Here is a 6,234-nt window from a genome sequence, read left to right on the forward strand (position 1 = left end):
TTCTCTTGTGGTTATGGATACGTGGATACATAGTTCAGCCTGGAGGTGAATAACACGGCAAAAAGTCATGAATGTAAATCATGAAGAAATCTCCATTTTTATGGTATATGAGTAAAGTGTAAATGAACTTTGCTTTCTAGGATGGTATCTTTGGTATCTCTGTGATGTATCTAAAGGAAGAAAATAAGTGTCCTACAGTCTAGATTTTTTAATTTTGAATAATGATAGAACAACCAAATGCCCACTTTCATGGCCAGACAAGGAGGGTGCTCCTTATCAAGGACAGTTCATGGGCACTGGAAAACATGCTCTTGCTTATGCATAAACTGCAAATCTACCAACCCTTGTGGAGTCACTGTGTAGGTCACCACAGATCTTCGGGGCACTAGAACTATAATAACAAGTTTTTATTCTCTGTTGAGAAAGAAGGAGGCCTTTCACTTGTTTCTGTCTGCTTAGCCCTAAATTAATCACAGAGAAACTGTATTAATGAAAGCACTGCTTGCCCCATTAAATCTAGCTTCTTAGTGGCTAGCCCTAATATATTAATTTAACCCATCTCTTTAATATGTACAGCACCATGAGGTTGTGGCCTACCAGCAAAGTTTCAGGGCATCTGTCTCTGCAGGTGGCTCCATGACTTCTCTCTGATTCTGCCTCCTTTCTCACAGCATTTAGCTTAGTTTTCCCTGCCCAATTCTGTTCCCATATAGCTCTGCTATAGGCCCAAAGCAGTTTCTTTATTCATTAATGGTAATTAATGGTAATCAGAGAATACAAAGGAAATCCCACATCACCTCCCTTTTTCTGTTGAAATAAAAAGGGAACTCTTCTACTTTAACATAGTAAAGTTACATACAACATAACAGATATCAAGCAAGAATTACAGTTATAACATTTATATGTACTTCATCTTTTATCATGACTAAGGAAAATTATAACTATAAATTCTTCAAGTCAATCAAGACTCCAGAAGGAGCCAATATTACCTAAATTAACAGGAAGTGCGCTGTAAGCAACTTCTTTTTTTTTTTTTTTTTTTTTTTTTTGGATTTTCGAGACAGGGTTTCTCTGTAGCTATTGGTTCCTGTCCTGGAAATAGCTCTTGTAGACCAGGATGGCCTCGAACTCACAGAAATCAGCCTGCCTCTGCCTCCCGAGTGCTGGGATTAAAGGCGTGCGCCACCACCGCCCGGCTTGTAAGCAACGTCGAAAAGTAGAATTGACAGAGACATCTCATTGACTGGACAGTCACCCAGAGTTCTTCTGTATCATTGGGGCATCCATCTTCAGTCTACAGCCCCACAGTATCCAGCAGACTTTTCCACGAGGAAGGAAATTTATTGGCAGTTTGTCAGTCATTTTCTTCTTTGCTCTGCAGAATATCCTACACACAAGTTCATGAAGCAGGAACCCCAAAGGATCATTTCACCTCTAGGCAAGTTCAGCAGTCATTTCACTGTGGGTTCTGCATGTCCAGTTTATCAAGTGGTCCAGGCAAGAGCAGTTCTTGTCTGCCAATATCTAACCAATTCCATAAGGAGCCTCTTCGATGCCCATCTTCCTCTTGAAGTAACTGGTTCTGTGCTTATAGGAGCAGATGTGTCTCATTGTCATGAAAAGTCCTAATTCTTAAAGATTTTAAATGCCATATTCTGTAGTCTTTGAAAGGTTTGAAGAATGCCTATCCATCTGAAATACATCTCTGTACATCTCGAAAACCTAACTAACACAAGTTTCACTAGTATAGATGACTACCTATTAACCTATATTTCTTAATTATACATTACATTTTTAAATGAGCTGCACAATCACAATACCTTAATCAAGAGTAGAAATACATATACCCAGTATAACAAAATTTTTCTTAAATTTCTATCAATAAACCAAGTTCCATACCTCTCTATGGCATATTCCCCCCTTAAATGTAAACAAACATTTATAAACAATCATTTAGGGAATTTTGGTGTGGTTCTTCTCCAAACTGCTTCTTGCTTTTTATTGGGTGAAGTAATTTTTTGAGGGGTGTTCAAGACAACCTTTCAGGGGTCTTGGTCCATTAAACCTCATTAGCCTAGAATGAATCCACAGGTTCTCATCCTCTGTGGAAACAAAAGAAGAACCTCTTGTCCAAAGCAACATATATTTAAACTCAAATTCTGAAGTCAAGATAACTTTAAAGTATATATGTTGGCTTAGCTTAACAGTTCCCAGAATCAAATGTCTCTCTGAGGTCAAAAAAAAAATCCAAAGAAAACAAAATAGTATACATAATCCAGACGTTTTGTGTATATTTCATCTTTACATGGCTTATTCTTTCTTTACTCCTTTTAATCTATGGACTGTCTGTATTCTGTCTCTTTAAAGACTTTACTCTTTTTATAACTGTCTATATTCTTTTTCTTCCCTCTCAAAAAAAAAATACTTGGCACAATTCTCAAATGATTATACATTGAGGAAGTTTGAATACAAATCAACTTCTGTGACTTGGTTAAAATGTGGAAGCTTAGGGATGTTTGAAATCATGCTATAAAATAATGAGGTTGTACAGAATGAAATTGAGGACACAGTTATCCTAAAGATATTTGTATTTGTGGAAGGATATATATTATTCTAATTATAACATCAAACTACAAGCAAAATGGTTGATATGCAGAAACATCTTTATATTTGTTCTAAACTGACTAAGCCAATATTCCTAAGCTATCATAGCATGGGAAATTGTCTTGTAAGACCACTTTATATAATCATATATATCATTTATATATGTAATTTATATATCATAAATCACATTACATGGATTATATGAATGTTCTTGAAATGCTCACACCCATATTTCTTCTGATTCTTTTTTCTTTTCTCTTTCTAAGCCAATATGATTCCCTCTAGGGATTTAAAACTGAGCCTTGGAGATTCAGTGCTTTGGCCAGACAGAAACCACTGATAGTAAAACCAGGGTTTGAGCTTTCATACTGCACTGTTTCCTTAACAAAGACATTCAGTTCTATTCCATCCACCAACCTCAGCTGTGTACTATGACCCAATATCATCCTTAGTCATTGGCATTCAAAGCAAACATGACTTTAGTTAATAAGTAATGCAAAAATTAAATTAAAAATAATTTTTAAAAACAAGTTTTGACATTCAGGTCAGAAAAGTTTGATTTTAATGATCTTTAGAATCTAGCTAATAATTAGATGGTCTTTTTTGAAATGGAGGTCAGAAAAGTCTGATTTTAATGATCTTTAAAATCTAGTTAATAATTAGATGGTCTTTATTTTGACATGGAGGTCAGAAAAGTTTGATATCAATAGTCTTTTGACCTTTAGTGACACAAAGTCTTATTACCCTGTCACCTTTAGCAAAGTAAGCAGAATTTGTTTTCTAATTCGTATTGACATAAATCCCCCAAATAAACAAGAAAGAAACAATTACTGGACATAAGCTTGACTAGAAAGCACAGAAGTGTATGTTAAAACCTATGTTGAAAGTTGATAAGTCTTAACTGGGTGAGATGCTAATGGCCTCTCTGTCCTGAGTACTAGCTGAGGACAGAGCCTATGAAATAGAGACATATTTCTAAACTTATTGTTTTTCCCACTGAATTATTGTGGCTTACTGTTCAAATCTTGAGCTAGACATCGAAGTTAGAGATAACCGGTACACAAGAAGCATGGCCTTGGTCCTTCCCCAGTGCTGAGCTGGTCTCACAGGTGTTCTGAGCATTGGGTTCACAATAGGGTAGAACATCAGCACTGGTTTCCAACATGCTACCCACACGATCCATTCCCTAACTGTAGGAAGCACAATACAGAATAATTGTCTTTAGAGGAAAAAATTGGAAGTGTGTGCCAGGCTGTAACATAAAAGACTATTGTTTTAGGCTACCAACTAGAGATGACTGCTTAGACACGTGTTTGAGCTTATAGAAAGTCTTTATTAGCCAATTAGTGACTATACTGGGTGTTTGGGATCCCAGGGTAGCCCCAAAACTTTCTCAAGGAGCGCTTTTAAATCACAAAAGCAATATTCTGGGTTGACATACTTCAGTTAACAAAAGCAGGAAGAAACATAACTACAGAAGCCAAAAAACAAAGTTAATACATATACAGACTTACTCAGAACTGGGCTTTTTGGTGGTTTAGGTCTTTGTTTGCATTTTTGGAGGTGCTACTTTCTATGTGCTGAGTTTTATGACCTGAATGGTATTTCCATTATAAATTCAGCTGTGCTATGATCTGGGACCTATTAGAGTTGCTGCTGGTACCATCATATTTACTATGTCTATCACCATGCAACATCACACACTGTCTGACCATAGTTTGGTGACTACTGCAACCCAGAGAACAGACTAACCTATTCTCAAAAAAATATTTTAAATTGGATGATGCTCATCCTTTTTGCTCATATTCTCCCATATCTGCTTTTTATTTCAAACAATCCAACTTTGTGTCTTCATTCACGTTGTTTGGTTTTTATAACCCTTACACTCCTATTATTGCTGTATCTATATGATTGGGTGTGTGACAGTCAACTGTGGTGTGAGGAGTGGGAGGACCTCCCGCAACAAACTGTAGTGTGTTACACTTACCCTTGGCAACACCTTTAGAAAAAGCTATCTCTCTTCCAGAAGTTACCAATTACCAATAGCTTCTCAGCTAGGTATGTGGTTTCCTGCCAATTGCCCACACCGTGTTGAGATTTTGACTGGCTTGAACTTGTGCAGGTCTAATTATGTTATTACTTGTAGTTGGGTTTTTTTTTCACTCTAACCCCATGTTGCACACCAATATGTTGTTGTTGGTGTTGTTGTTGTTTGCTCTTTCCTCTTTATCGTTTTAGGGGGCCCACCACAGTTTCCAAATCATGACACAGAATTATACTTATAAATGCCTAGCCTTACCTTGGCTTAATTTTAGACAGTCTTTCTTAACTTAAATCTGCCACTTACCTTTTGTCTCTGGGCTTTTCCCTCTTCTTACTTACAAATAACTTACTTTCACTCTGTGGCTGCCTGGGGAGCTGGGTGGCTTGGTGACCAACCCCTAGCATCCTCATTCTTGTACTCTCTTGCTCCTCCTTCTCTTCCCATATTTCTCCATCTACTTATTCTCTCTGCCTGTCAGTCCTTACTATTGGCCATTCAACTCTTTATTAGACCATCAGGTATTTTAGGCAGGGAAAGAATAATATCTTCATGGAGTTAAACAAATGAAACATAAAAGAATGCAACACATCTTTGCCATATAAAAACAAATATTCCACAGTGTAAACAAATGTAACACATCTCAAATTAATGTCCCAAAATAATTACCTCTCCTCTGAGTTTCTATGTGTGAGTCAGGACAACATTGTTTCACTGTGATAGTCTACTATCCCTGGCTCTTACTCTATTTCTGCTCAGTCTTGCTCAATGATCTATGAGTCTTGGCAGGTGTGTGTGTCTGTGTGTGTGTGTGTGTGTGTGTGTGTGTGTGTGTGATATAGGTGTCTAATTTATAAATTAACAACCAGCAGTCACTTACTCTCTCTATTTTTAACAGTTATGGTTCTCTGTATTTACTGAAATCCACTGTTTCAAAAAGTGTTATCTATAATGAGGGTTGAGAGATTCACTAAACTGTGGTATAATGGTTATTTGTTAAGAATGAACTTAATTCTATTTCCCATTAGCAGAGTAATAGTAGTTGTCATCTATTAGGGCCAATGAATATTTCACAGGTTCTTGGTAATAATAGCTGTACTGTGAAAAAGGCCTAAAATCCAATCGCAGAGCAGATATTTACATGATGTCTGTACCCCTGTTGAACCACTAGGCATACCTTGCCAAGTAGTCTTTATTACAGCTCACAGCATACACAGGTGAAAAAGTCTAGTGATTACCTTCTCCTCTTGTAGCATGGATACCACCGTCAGCAATGGAGATGAAGTTTCTAGATCAATATTACATTGATTTCTCCATGTTTCATAGCTCATATATGTGATGTCTTTAGATCTTCAATGTTAGTCATACCTTACAGGATTCCCATCTTGCTATACTATTTCCAGATTAGCAATAATTTTTTCTCTAGTTCGTGATCCTCTACCTCTTTAAGTATCCCAGTTCATTCTGAAAAATACATGACCTGTGTATAAGACAAAACAGCTTTAGGTCCCCCTCTAGTGGTGATATAGAAACACTCCATTGCAGAGTTTGTCTTGCGACAAACTTAAACACAAAGTGCCATGTGCTGT

This window comes from Microtus oregoni, unplaced genomic scaffold, assembly GCF_018167655.1.
Source record: "Microtus oregoni isolate MIOR12 unplaced genomic scaffold, Mior012 000012F_ref0000307, whole genome shotgun sequence".
Lineage (NCBI taxonomy): Eukaryota > Metazoa > Chordata > Mammalia > Rodentia > Cricetidae > Microtus > Microtus oregoni.